This window comes from Aegilops tauschii, chromosome 5, assembly GCF_002575655.3.
Source record: "Aegilops tauschii subsp. strangulata cultivar AL8/78 chromosome 5, Aet v6.0, whole genome shotgun sequence".
NCBI classification, from domain to species: domain Eukaryota; kingdom Viridiplantae; phylum Streptophyta; class Magnoliopsida; order Poales; family Poaceae; genus Aegilops; species Aegilops tauschii.
The window spans coordinates 572,048,807-572,063,810 of NC_053039.3; the positions used below are offsets into that span (position 1 = coordinate 572,048,807).

Here is a 15,004-nt window from a genome sequence, read left to right on the forward strand (position 1 = left end):
TTTCGCATTTGTGGTGGTAGACTCTTTTCCCGCGCAGGCTGGACGAGAGGCCCATTCCGCACATATTGTAATGCTATCTCACATACTGGTGCATCCTCAAGGCCTAACGAGGCACGAAGAGTCAAACCCATCTCGGACGCTTGTTTCATGGCACTCGCTACAGTCAATCCAAGTGCTGTCGCAGCTGCTATGATCTCGGGGTCCTCTTCCGGACCGGCTTTCACTATGAGCGGGGGGATCGATTGTTTATTCTGCATCCCGAGCTGGTCAACTTGTTTCCCGCTTTTTTTACTTTCTTCTTTCTCCTCCTTCAATATTTTTGCTTGCCTACGAAGTTCATGTCCATAGTCGTCAGGCATATTCAGCTCGGCTTGGGACGGTGTCGTCAAAAAATCCTTAGCCCACTTCTTTTGCTTCTCAGTGAATACTTGCTTGGGCTCAGGCTCTTTTATCGCCTTCGTATCCGCCTTCCATTTCTCATAATGAGCAGACGCGACCAATTTGGTTTCAGCTTCACTAAGTTCCCAAGGCCTTGGGAGGAGAGGCTTCAGTGATGGCTCCGGTACCTTTGTGGTCTTAGGTACATAAGGGTCCGGGTTAATAGTCCAGCAGCGGGTTTCCTTGCTGTCCGCCTGCTTCTGCTTCTTCGCCGGAGGTGGATTGGGGGGCGTCGTACCCGCCGGAGGAGGATTGGGGGGCGGCGGCTGCTTACCCGCCGGATGTTGTGGATCGGGGGACGGCGTCGAATGGCGTGAAGGAGGTGTAGGTGAACCACCACGACCACCACCACCGCCACCACCACCACCACCATCGGAGGGGGGTGGACTTGTTAGCCTTGGCGCCTCGCCTGGAAACACTATGTACTTCTTTTTCCATAGAATGATCTGGCGCTTGACATCTCCAAGTCTTCTCTCCCCTTCGGGTGTAGCTTTGTCAATCTCCAGGTCCTCAAACTCTTGGACTATGTCTTCCACCGTGACACGAGCATAGCCATATGCAATGGGGTTGTTGTGGTGGAGTGCTCCAGGTGTACAGGGTAAAGCACTGCCGGTAGCTACCTTCGTGGAAACGTTCCCCACGGGATAATGCAGATCACATTCTTTCATCTCCTTTACATCATCCACGGGGTAGTGAGGCTCCGGTGCACGAATCTCGATCGTCGGTGCATTAGCACCAGGCGGGGCATCCATGGAAGCCACGCTGCTTCTCCGCTGCTGGCTTCCGCGATCCGCTTCATGATCTTCATGCGGCCCTGCAGCCGATTTTTCTTTTACTAGTTCATGCACGGTCTGCTTCAACTCATGGAGTTCCGATGCAAACTTCGCCAAAAGATAAGCATCCCGGTCCGTCTTTCTCTTATGGCTTCTGTAACAGTACGGGTCATTGTCCTGGGAAAACCCTACTTTCCACGGAATTCTGCCTTTGCCTCGTACATGTCCTCCGTGTTCATCATTCCCGAGGGCTGTTGTCAGTGCGTCTTTCTCTCTGTTGAACTTGATCAAGCCCTCTTGAGCTTGGGTCATTGCGTCAATAAGGGCTTGGGTGGGAGCAAACTTTTTCTTCCGGTGAACACACACCCCTGTCTCCGGGTCTAGCGATCCCCCATGCCCGTACCACCAGCTTTTGGCCCTTGGGTCCCATCCCTTTGTACCTAGAGGGATTCCTCGCACCCTCAGGTCCTCCTCCATCTTCTGCCACTTAGGCTCCGAAAGGCGGTATCCTCCTGGCCCCATAATATGATGGTACTTTTTCTTACTCGCATTATCCTTATTTTTTTCGATATTTCCTTGAAATGCTCCGATTTCTTTTGCCTCACAAATTCTGGCCAATCATCTTTCAGTTTCTCATGTTGTCCATTGAAATCGGAGTCTTGCCCTTGTTGACATAGTCACGGGTTAAATTTTTCTTGAAGTTCCGGAATGCTTCGGCCATCTTCTGAAGAGCGAACTCTTTAACTAGCCTCCTCCTCTCACGTCCACCCGGAACCTCGTTACCGAATTCATCGACTTTGTTGTATTCCGGAGGTAGAATGAAATGTTCCATAAGCTTTCTCCAGCAATCCTTTTTCGTTCTCTTGTCGACAAAACTGAAACCAAGACGTGCCTTCTTTGGCTCCTTCCATTCCTGGACGGTGATCGGGACGTTGTCTCTAACAACGACTCCGCATTGGTTGATAAACTTTGAGGTGTGCTGTAGGGGCTTGCCGGTTTCACTGACAAAATCAATGGTATATGTTTCTCCTGTTTTCATCGCCTTGGATTTGCCATGCTTTGTCGTACTCGATCCGGCCGAGGGCTAAAAAAAGAAAGAGAGTCGCGCGCGTTAATACATATGTATTCACATTTCAGTAAGTTTGTATCACGAGAGGCTCAATGTATATATATACCTCGCCGGAGGTGGTTGCTACTTGCAATTCGAGATCGTCGTTTGTTGACGGTTGACCTCCGTCGACAATGTCCGTTCCTTCACCTTCTTGATCATCGACAATGTCTGTTCCACCGTCAAGGTTCAGAAAAGAAGAGACTACATCCTCTTCTTGCTCATCTTCTGAGCCCGGCACATAAGGAATCTCGTTGTTTATGATGCCCATTAAATAACGTTCAGCCTCCGGATCCCTAAGTGGCTCGGCTCTATCGTCCGCCATATGTCACTCCTGCATGTAGTAAAAATTAATTAAGTATAAATGAATTAAAAAATAAGATTAAGGGGACATAGAGGAGCAGCGACGGTTGAATGATTAAGAGCTATTAATTTTTGCTTTCATTTCAGCCATTTTTTGAATTTGAAAACAATTTTGGAAATTCGTGAATATTTTATCAAACTCGTAAACATTGTTTTTTGAAAGTCGTGAGCACTTTTAAAATTTATGAAAATTTTCTCAAATTCATGATTTATTTTATTTCGTGAATTTTTCTGAAATTAGTGAAAAAAAGAACTCATGAATAGTTTTTGTATTCGCAAACATTTTTTTAAAGTCATGAACATTTTTTGAACACACAAGTTTTTTTAATTCATATTTTTGTTTTGAATTAACATTGTGTTGAAGGACGAGCATTTTTAGGAAATCATGGACATTATATGTTTTCCAAATCTGTGAACATTTTATATATAGCAAACATTTTGTGAACTCACGAACATTTTTCAGAATTCACAAACTCTTTTAAAACTAAGAATTGTTTTCAAAAAATTATTTTTTATTTCTGCAGCATCTGATTTTAGTCCGTTTTGGAGGAGAAGCAACAAAATGGGCCGGCCTACAAAGCAGTGTCTCGCCCGTCAGGAGGACTCTTCTCGTCCGCCATATGACCACCAGCACGGGCACGCACGGCGGCGCCGTTTCCGCACGCGCGCGAGGCTGGCAAGGCGCGCATCCAGTACGCGGCGACGAGGAGGACGGCAGGCGGCGGCGGGCGAGAAGGCGGGCGAGAAGACGACGGCGGCGGTCCCCTCTTCTTCTAGGCACGCGAGGACGACGACAGGCGGCGGCGGGCACCTACCGGAGACGAGGGCGGCGCGGAGAAGACGAGGGCGGCGCCGCGGAGAAGACGAGGTCCTGGATGCGTTTGGTGGTTAGCGCGGAGAAGACGACGGCCGCGGAGAATATATAGGGCAAGCCTTTAGTCGCGGTTGGGGACACCAACCGCGACTAAAGGTACCCTTTAGTCGCGGTTGGTGTCCCCAACCGGGACTAAAGGGGTACCTTTAGTCGCGGTTGGTGTCACGACCCGTGACTAAAGGTTCTTTCGCGCCGTTTTCGTTCCCGCGCGGAAAGAGCCTTTAGTCGCGGTTCGTGTCACGAACCGCGACTAAATGTCCTTTTTAAAATACTTTTCATTTTAAAATCTTAAAAATACAAATAATATATCAAGAAAGCTAACCGCGATCGCGGAGGAAAAATAAATGAGAAAGCTCAAGTGTGGCTCGGACACTTCATATCATGTTTGTTTCATGCTCTCGGGCATTTCATCGAACACCTTGTGTGCATAGGAGGAACCAAAAGCAAACCCACCACCCCCCTTCTGAATATTGTGAAGTGAGCTGAGTGAAGTGAAGTGAGCTGAGTCCTATATATAGGGATGGGCCTGGCCAACCGTGACTAAAGGCCTTCGGGCCAGCCTGAGGACCTTTAGTCCCGGTTGGCCAGGCCAACCGGGACTAAAGCCCCTCCCGTCCGCCAGCTGTCGACCGAGCGCGCTGGGCCCAGATAGTTGGTCGCGGGTCTCCTCCCGAACCGCGACTAAAGACCCCTTTGGTCGCGATTCGATTATTTTAAGGACTAATGGGGGCGTATGGAAGCCTCTTTTTCTACTAGTGAGAGTCCATTTATTACTTACTGCAGTACATATTTTCGCAAAGCCCAGACACAAACCACAGTTGAGACTCGGGCCTCCATCCAATGACACATTTCTCAAGTTCATCCATCTACTCCATGCGATGGATATTCTCGCAAAAGGCAAGCAAGTGAATATACACCAGAGAAGACTGGTCACACAAGCCAGCGCTAGCCAGCAGGCTCCAAGTGCTACATCACTAGTCGCTGTCGCTATCGCCATCCGAACCAGGATGCTCAATGCAAGTACTACTACCGCCGCCGTATGCTTGGCTGCTTGGGTGAACAACAGGCTGGTAGTTTTCACAGCCATAGCAACGCCCTGCAACATAGATAGAACAAATAAAGAGTTAGACAAATATCAATATGAGGTTGCGACGGCATGTGTGTGAACAACACAGCTAACTGCACCTCACGCAAACCTCATGAACAACAAGGAAACCTGGCAGAAATCAGGAAAGAAGCAATAGGAACAAGTGTCAAGAAAACCAACAAGGTACCTGCGTCATTTTCCCCAACTATACAGCACATAATCACATCATTCTCACTCCGAAAATAGAGGTCAACTTCAGAGAAGAAAAGCTTGGTACTGTCGGCATCCGCATTCTGCTGGTCCTCAGGCTGCTTAGCTGTGAAGTTATAATGGGCTCCGGCCCCTCCAAACTCGTAAAATATAGATATCACTTTTACCTCCACCAGCTCAAACTGAAAAAAACAAAATGGAAAGACATGTTTTAAATGGATAATCAGGCTGAAAAGCCATCCCGACTGTCACAAGCTCGCATACATGGAGAGAGAGAGAGAGAGAGAGAGAGAGAGAGAGAGAGAGGAAGACCTTAGTGTTGTTTGCTCTGTTGTATTTACGTAGGGCCACTTCCGCGTGGTAGCGTGCATCCTTTTGTTTGGCCGCAACTCTTCTTTCGCGGAGAGCGTTCCTCACCTCCGGAGGTTTCCTCTTTTGCATTACAGGTGTAATTCCGATGGAAGCCCGGTCAAAGCCACGCGTCTTGGGTCGGGGCAGAGGCCGAAACCTCAAAGCATGTTCCTCCATGTTGATACCTTCAGGAGTGCTCCTCTCCTGGGACATCCAACCATCTCGATTCCTGATTCATTATTGTGAACTGATTGTTATGCCCCAAAAGAAAATCCACATATACCATGCTGTAATGTGAGAAATGTTAAGTGCATCATTTACCCAGATGCTTTTCTTTCATGATGAAGGTGCATGCAGAGTTCTCAAAACATGTTTAAAAACTCGTCGACTTTGTTCAGAACTAAAATTTGACAGATTTACCCATTGGATTTTAGTTTTTTATGATGAAGGTGCATGCAGAGTTCTTGAAACATGTTTAAAAACTTGTCAAGATTGTTTAGAATTAAAATTTGACATGATGAATTGAACAGCTGTCGGGTGGGGATGCAGGATAGAAACTGCTGCATCGCAGAAACGGGCCGAGAACTACATGACACAACACAATGAGAGCAAAACAAGGTTGCGATAATTTATTTTTAACAGATTGCTGAGTGTTTCAGCACAGTTCTAAGCCCGCCACAGATGCAGCTTGCAGTGTAGAATGTTAACGGGAGGGGTTGTGTTAACCAATTTCGTGGAAAAACTGTTTGTAGTATAAGCAAAAAATGGACGACTTAATACTGGGAACCAGAGGATTTGGGTTATTGATCTTGCAATGACATTTCAGAATGCCAAGTGAAGATGCACAATGGTGTTGTACAAAGAGCAATCCAAAATAAATAAATAAGTAAGAGGCTAGGAGTGTTCAACTTGCATACCTCCCTTTTGAAGGGGCGCATGAGACAGCAACTTGATGGTGGTGTTGCTTCGTCTCCTGTGGCTTGGCATTCAAATTCTCTTTAAACCTGAACCAGAACACATGTGTTAAATAGAATATAGTGAAGGGAACAGAGTTATCGACACATTCTGTATATTTTATTCTAATTTCAGTAAATTTTAGAATCAGAGAATGTTTTTGGAACGGATAGCACTGCTCTGTTTTCAGTACAATTCTTAGCCCATCACTGATGCACTCTGCAGTGTAGAATGTTTATTTTTTAAGAACAAAATCAGGCTAACCATATGGGAACAGGAGAACATAAACAAAAATGGACAAGTTAACACTGGGAACCGGAGTATTTGAGCTATAGATCTGGAAATCACATTTCAGAATGCAAAATGACCATGCACACTGGTGTTGAACAGAGAGCAGCCCAGAAAAAAAAGTGAAGGTGTTAGGAGTTTTATTACCTTGCATATCTCCCCTTAGAAGCGGCGCGTGAAACTGCGACTTGGTGTTGCTTTGGCTCCTCCTCTGGGAAGGCATGCAGCGAATTCCCCTTATACCTTGAACCATAACATATGATTTATTCAGCGACACAGTAAAATGAAGCAGAGTCGTCAACGCAGTCTATTAATATTCTAATTTCAGCAACCCCAAGAATTCTATTAATAATTTGTTCTCAGACACATTTGCAATGTCAGCAAATTTAGAACCACAAGAATTTGTTGCCGTATACATTACTAATTTCAGCCCTAAGGAATTGTTCTTAGATTCATTTCCAATTACAGCACATTTTAGAACGGAGATAATTTGTTCTTCAAAACAGACACGCCTGGTGGCCTAGTTTAGAAACGAATCGAACAGGACTAGAGCAAATTGACATATCAGAACAGCTAGACGGAAGGGGTCCTTGACGTACTTAGGCAGCGGGTCGAGGGGAGGAGGAGGGAGGCGCCTCGGGGGGACGGCGAGTGGGCGGTTACGGCTCCGCAGGATGCGTCTGGGGAGGCAGAACCGGCGGCCGCGCGCTCGTCCAGATCTAGCTGGGACAGGCAGGGGTGAGAGCCGCACCGCCAGCGCTCATGGAGTGGGACGGGAGCGGGATGAAGCAGTCGTCCATGGACATGGTGGGTCACGGCGTGGCGGCGAGGCGACGCCGGAGGGGGGAGGGGGAGGAGGAGGGCGGCGAGCGAGGGAGGGTTTAATTTGGGGAATTTGGGACGGGTTCGCCGGAGTAGTGCGTCGACAGCTGCTCTGTTTTACTGTATCTGCGAGGGTTTAATTTGGGGAATTTATGGGGATTAAGGGGAATCGATTTGTGGAAATGCATTTGTATTTCTTTTTGGATTTTCCATGAACTATCATGCTACAACGGGGTAAAACGGTGATAAGAAAAATAAAATAAAATTACATTTTTATACGCTACCTCAAGATCAACCCCTCTTTGCTAGCTATGGAATGTGGAGGGGCCAAAGGCAATAAGGAGTGCAGAAGTGGGGTGAGGCCGCAAAACCAGAGCAAAACTAGAGTTAGGAGGCTGAGTTGGATAGATGGATTAGTTGAGGAGTGTAATAAAGGGGAATGGAGCTCAAGGTGTGCATGGTCGTCATATTGCAAATGGGAAGATATGGAACGAGCATCGTGCTAGATTATACATTACGGCACGACCGGTCATACCTAGTCTTCTTTCCCCTCCACCGCATCCCCCTTCACCCCCTCACATACATTAGATCACGAGTTCATTGTGTTTGTTTATGACCTTTTATCTTTCAAATGTTTTTCTAATTCAGTTGTGTTAAGAGGTATTGGGTTCGGCTTGATCTCTCTGCATTGCACTATGTAGGGCACTCTATCGGTGTGGGAGCTTCTAGCACTGGGATTGACACTTTGACAGGGGCACACAGCTGCGGGGGCATATGCATCTGCCTAGCCGCACAATTGTTTCATTATTCTTAAACTAGTTGTATTCTCTGCATGTTTTTAAGTTTTAGTTTCTGAAATTTAATGAATTCCTACCAAGTTTTAGTAATTGAATCTTACTAAAGTTTTTAAAACGTGACAAAGCATGTTCAAAGTGACCTTATTTCAAAATCCTCGTTACAACAAACACGAATATGATGCAAACAAAATTTAAATTGGACTTTCGGTTCTAAAGATATAATAGATTCAAATTTAGAAGCCAAGAAAATGGTATCAGTGCTCCTGCTACCCTAAATCCTCTCATGTTTTCCTATCATACGTTTTAGAAGGATTGTTCATGTTTTTTAACTCACATCGGTACAACTTAAGGCTTTAGATCGCTCCAGACTTGTATTATATCTTCTAGAACAACACCATTGCGTCAGGCATGTCCCTCACGAATTAAAAAAAATTGCAAGAGTTGGACGTCATATCTTTTGAATTTAGACAGAAGCTAAAAACAAAAGAATGCATAGTTGTTTGGATGATTCACACAAATTTGCGAAAAAATACCATTATGGAGAGAAAGAGAGAGAGAGAGAAGAAAGATACATGTTGTCAAAAGAATCCTCCAGAAAATAAAGACCAATCCTACACTAAAAAGAAGGTAGGAAGAAAATATCATTAGTTTTTTTTGTTTGCATGGAAAATCCATTAGGTTCCGCAGTCGAAATTTCAATTGAAAAGTAGGCAAGCCTAAGGATTACAGCAGCAATTACGGTAGGGGATAAACAGTCCAGATTACAGATTTGGGAGAGACCACGTATACGACAGGCACGGCGGAGATGAAATTTGCAGGAGCAGAAAACTTACGAGTCGTCCCCCTGGTCAGTAGGGCCATGATCCGCCATGGCCGGCTGCGTGCTTTGATCTGCAGCAGTCCTATCGAATCCGCGCGCGCCAAGGGGTGAGGTCGCAGTGCGTCGACTGCAGGGTTCGTATACGACTTATATATCAGCAATCGAGAGAGAGACAAGGACGGCCAACGCGTTTCCGATTGGTGCGGGGGACGGACTGACCCTCCTAATGTTCTTCGGATTTTAATCCGACTGCCGTTCCAGAACAAGCCATTGCTAAGGAAAGAAACGCACATATCGGGTGTCAGCTTCTAACTGTCACAAGTATAAACGTGTGGGTCAGTAGAGATCAGACATAAGATGAGATAGAGATTGAATAGGTTTATTAAATCATGTTGCCTTGTTGTGTACTCTATTTTTTACCTTTATACTTCTATACACATATACACCAAACGAGGGTCGCATCAATAAATAAACACAACATAAATATTTTGGCGGCCGCTCCGTCCCAAGGACCAGGCACGTCGCCAGCCGTCCGATCAGCCTCCTTTGATGGTTTCATTGTAGCAGCATAGTTTCCTCCTCGCCTTGCCACCCGGTGTCACTCACGTTCCTTGCCGTCCCCTGTCCCCATGTCCCCCTTGCCTTGTCGTCCCATGTCTCCCTGTAGCTCTCCATAACTCCCTGATGACCCCCTTTGCAGCATCGGCGAAGCGTCGGCGGTGACCCTTTTGCAGCACCATGCCATCGAATCGATGTTGCGAAGAGCGGGTGGCATCGCTGCTCCGAAGCAATCAACCGTCCAACTGCTGCTGGCAACGCTGCAACCGTCATGTGGCGATGACTTCCTGTCGAGAGGGAGCAGGGTGCTGCTACTGCAAGACAGAGCTGGACCTTCACCGCGTCGTACACTTGCAAAACAGGCATCGTAAATGGCGACCCATCGTCGTAGCAGCCGACATCTCTCCCTTGCGGCACAACCTACGACCTCGTTGCAGCGGCGTATGTTGGCTTGCAACATCAGCGCCACCCCTTGTAGCACAACAACGGCTCCCTTTGAAACGTCTGTGATATCTGTTGCAACTCCAGTGATTGGGCGCTCGGAGCAACAGACAATGACGGAAGCGGTAGCAACGTCATCAATTGCAGCCGTGGCAGTGCGATGGGATTGCAGTACCGATGGTAGGCGCATGACTTGCAACACCCCTTGAACCAACAACGGGCCACACGGTTGCAACATCCCTTGCGGCGACGGTGGGTGGTGCTTCTTTTCAATGGGCCAGCAAAAAGAGTACAACGGCACCGACATGAGAGAAAGATGAGCGAGAGAAAGAGAGGAGAGGTAGGGGACGGGTACGCGGATGCAGGAGATGTTTCTGGAATGGGCACGTGGTAGGGGCCCACGATGACGTGTGGCAAAGGCTAGAGATGACTAACGCTCGCGAATTATGAGTCGCTTGAATCTAAGAGTTTCCCAAAAAAATCAGGCTTTCGTAATTTTCCACACTAACCCTCTAACCCCAAATGGGCCACCACTTTCTTCTCCGACGCATGTGCCACTCCCCATTCCTAGGCGTCTCCATGGGCGTCCCTCCCTCTAGCCCCATATGTCTGGATGGGCAATCCAAAAATGTCCGGACACAAAAAGTGTCACCCAACGTGTTCTCCCAAATTCAACCTATATTTATGGACTCTCCCAAACCCAGCCCATATGTGGGAGATAAATGAGGCTGTCTGGACTGTCCACCATGTCAGCTCAGACATGCGACCCCTACCCCAAATCCCACTCCCGTGCAACAACTCCTCCTCTCTTCCTCCCACTGCCCACGCCCGACGTTGTCCTACACCCATCTAGAGCACCCCCCCCCCCGACATGATAGATGTTCTCAATCTTGCACGGCTAGACACGATCACGACCAGTCTACATGGGTTATCTGCTCTCGAAAAAATATATTGTTGATATGACGATGCTCTGCATATGGTACAACTACAAGTGTTGTTGATGAGTATGCCCGGATGTCAAAGAGCACACATATTGAAGCAACAATCAGAATTTTCCATTCAGTGGTGAAGGTTTTTGGCGAAGAGTACTTGAGAGAACCAAATGTCTTGGACGCTAAAGAGAATCAAATGCTAAGATCAATATTAATAGGCACCATGGTGGATTTCCTGCAGTTGATAAACATATTGAGGATAGATATTGTTGATATTGTCGCAAAGGTAACATCCCATGGAGTAGTTGTGCCCATTGCTGATGTAGTTGAACTTTGGAGCCTTCCCATCATGAAGTCTCGCACGTTCATGTTGTTACAAGACACTGGCATGCCAGAGAAAAGCTAACAAATCCACATGTCTTGTGATGCAATTAATTCCATTACGTATGATGGTGGGCTCTCGGTATGACCTTGGCGGTGCCCTCGCTAACAATTTGGACAACTCTTCCATTCCCGGTTCATGCCATCGGCGGAACCGAGCATACCGAAAAACCTATTACTTCTCCAAGTGCCTAAATCTAGATTGTGTCCACGACATTTGGTTCTCTCAAATTCTCTTTGCCAAACACCATCACCATTGCACTGGAAAATTCTGACCATTGCTTCAATGTGTGCGGTCTCTGCCACCTGGACATACCCATCAACGACGCCTGCAACTGTACCATATAACCCAAGTAGCTTGCGCAGAAACCATGTCCGAGGGTGATGCAGGACTGGGGACGACGACCATGTCGAAGGGTGGTTCTCTAGGTGGGCGCAAGACGGCGTCAGGCATAGGTAGTGAAAGGAACATAGGATAAGTTGTGGCGCGGGGGTCTGGTTTGGGGAAGGGACCGCATGTCCAAACCGACATGGCAGACAACCCCATCTCACCTCCAACACACACAAATGGGTGGGCTCGAGGGAGTCCGGACATCTAAGCTGAATTTGGGTGAACTCGTTTGGCATCCGCTTTTGTGTCCGGGCAATTATGGACTATCCTTCTAGACATATGAGGGCACAAGGACGTCCTTGGAGATGAATAGAATTGAAGAGCGACACGTGGGCCAAAGGAGAAAGTCGTGGCCCATAGGGTACGTATTGGGTGTGCTACACGTCGGTCAACAGATCCTTTTAAAGACCAACTAGGTCGCGAGCCGTCGAATCTGGCCCCATCGAGCGGTTGAGCACCACTTTTGTCTTTGCAACAGAGAGTTGTTGCAAAGAAGTTTGCAATAGAGGTATTGTTGCAGAGCCTTTGCAAATGAGGTATTGTGCATAGACCTTTTGCAACAGATGTGGTGTTGTACAGTTGTTGTGCCAGCATGTCCGCTCATGCATCTGAATCACCTTCTGCAATAGCACTACTAGGGAAAACCTTATACACAGAAATTTACCAATAGCGCGGGTCAAAAAGGAGCGCTACTACTATTTACCACCAGCGCGTGGCGAACAAACGCGCTGCAGCTAAGTTTTTAGCAGTAGCGCGTCTCATGGAAGAAGCACTACAACTAAAATTCCCCTACTGTTCTCGCCAGGCTACCAATAGTAGTAGCGAGCTTAAGAGAAGCGCGATGCTACTAAGATTGTTGTAGCAGCGTGTTTTACGCTGAAAGCGCTACTGCTAATGAAAGGAAAATAAAATGAAAAACATATAGAAAGTAAATGAAAATAAAAGAAATAGAAAAAGGGGAAGGAAAAAAAAGAAAATGTGAAGGAAAATAAATGAAAAAGAAAAATAAAGGAGAAAGGCGTAGCAGCAGCGTGGTTTCAGGACAGGCGCTAGCTAACTTAGCAGTAGCGCGTATTTTAATCCTGCGCTATAGCTAATGTAGCAGTAGCGCTTTTCCTAGCCCGCGCTACTGCTATTTTTGACTTAACCGTGCGGTTCTTCTTCCCCACGGCCACTTCCCCCAAATCCAACTCGTGTGTTGTCGCCGCCGTCGTCGCCCTACATCGCCGTCGGCCGCCGCGCGCTCTCCCGTCGCCCTCTGCACGCCCTCGACGCCGCCCCCGACCTCGACGCCGCCTCGACCCCGACCTCGACGCCGCCCTCCGCCGTGCGCCCGAGCCCTGACCCCGACCTCGACGCCGCGTGCCCCTCCCTCGGCCGCTCCCTAACTCCGCCGGCGCCCGAGGTGAGCACATCTACACCTCCTCCTCCTCCCCTACCTCTGCCTAGCTAGGGTTCCTAGGGTTCATCAAATTTTAGAGTTCATCTAATTAGTTAGGGTTCATCAAATTAGATGCTAATTAGGGCAGTAGTTGTAGATGCTTAATTGTAAACTAGATGTTAATTATGGCAGTGGTTGTATATGCTTAATTAGTTTTTAGGACAAATTCCTAGGGTTCATCAATGGGTGCTTAAGTAGTTGTAGATGCTTAAGTACCTAGGTAGGGTTCATCTAATTAGTTAGTACTTGTAGATGCTTAAGAACTAGGGCAGGATGGTTTAACTAGATGTTAATTAGGGCAGTAGTGTTTAGTTTAGAGAAAAAAATTCAATATAGTTTTTTACTGTTTTTTAGTAATAAGTGCTTAATAGATTAGTAAGAAAATTAATAGAACTAGTTGAACTAGTTTATTTTTAGTAAGAACTAGTTGAATTAATAGAACTAGTTTATTTTTAATAAGAAAATTAATAGAACTAGTTGAACTAGTTTATTTTTAGTAAGAACTAGTTTATTTTTATTTATAGTAAGTGTTTAGTTGAATTAATAGAACTAGTTTATTTTTAGTAAGAAAATTAATAGAACTAGTTTATTTTTAGGTGTATTTAACAGTATTCTGGGTTGATTCGTTTTGAAGTGGACATGTCATATTTTGAACATGTCATATTTGTTGTTATTTCTTTTAGTTAAAACAATTATTCCAGCATCGACGTCGACGATGCCTATCCCGCATCCTCGTCGTCGACTCGGCGGAGGACACCTGCTTGATCAGAGGGGCCATGTCCGGGACTGGGCTCCGCCGGGCTGGTACTAGGAGGTGCTACCTACCGGGGGCGCAGCTTGGTGAGGAGCCAGCCCGTCGTTGACGCGAACCTTCTTTGGTGGCGGTCGCGTGGGCCGGTGATGGTGCGGAGGCTTGAGGACCCCGCAGAGGTGGTACGTCACCGTGCCAGCGAGAAGGACGAGCACGTCCGTCGCTACATGGTTGCGTTGGAGGGCAGGTTCTTCAAGGATCTCACTGGAGCTATGATCATGTGATGGTTCCTTCTCTTTTGGTGTCCACCGCCCGCGCCTATACCCGTCGTTCGCTAGGGTTTTAGTTGTATTAGTGATGTCATATGTATGATACTATTCGAGATGTATTAGTGATAATATTTGACGATGTACGGACGTAAGAGATGATTTGGTTTTGCTTATTGAATGCATGCTAATTTGAATACTTATTTATTTTACGATTTGGTTTTGCTTATTGAATGCTCAAATTGGAGAACTACTCCTATTTTGAATGCTCAAATTGGACCCTACTATGCAAGGCCCAGTGATTAGTTGATAGCTTATAGGGTTTTTGTTTTTGCAGAAACCCAGGAGGCCCTCCGTCATCCCCGCCGTCGTCCCCGTCACCGAACCCCTCCGACCTCGAGGTGAGACTAGCCAAATCTCCATGCCAATATGAGTCCTATAAGATATTTTGAAATATTTTTGTTCATATTTTGAACCATTGAAATGCAATGACCATCAAGTTTGAATGCTCATATGATGTAGATATAAACATGTATATCTTGTGTTGCTCAAGTAGGATATGTGCTTGCCCAAGTTGTCGGCCATGTTTTCAGGTTACACCTCCGAGTGGCCTATGTTTTGCCGGAGTGTTGATTAATTTCCGTTCCGGCAAATTTTAGGCACTCGATATGTCCTTTTTTAGCAAAGGTCATGCCGGATTTTTCCGTGAATTTTGGCATGACTTGTGCTAGAATATGTAGGAAATATCGAGTGGCCTGGATTTTCTAGAAAGATAATTAAATGACATTTCGGGTTGACTTTAAGTCTGTCGAGGAGGAGTAACAACCATCACCGACGGTCGCAAATGTCAGAGAGGAATCAATGAGGAAGAGTCTTCACCATATATGAGAGGACGAAGAATCCTGACTGTTGTCGTGGGGGTCGCTTCTCTTTCGTTCCCGTGTGCTAGACATTTTGG

At 46.6% G+C, this 15,004-nt stretch overlaps 1 pseudogene; it reads right to left on the reverse strand.

Annotated features, from left to right (window-relative positions):
* Window positions 1-4,300: 4,300 nt before the first annotated feature.
* Window positions 4,301-7,350, reverse strand: LOC109775834 (uncharacterized; annotated as a pseudogene).
* Between the last annotated feature and the right edge of the window lie 7,654 nt (window positions 7,351-15,004).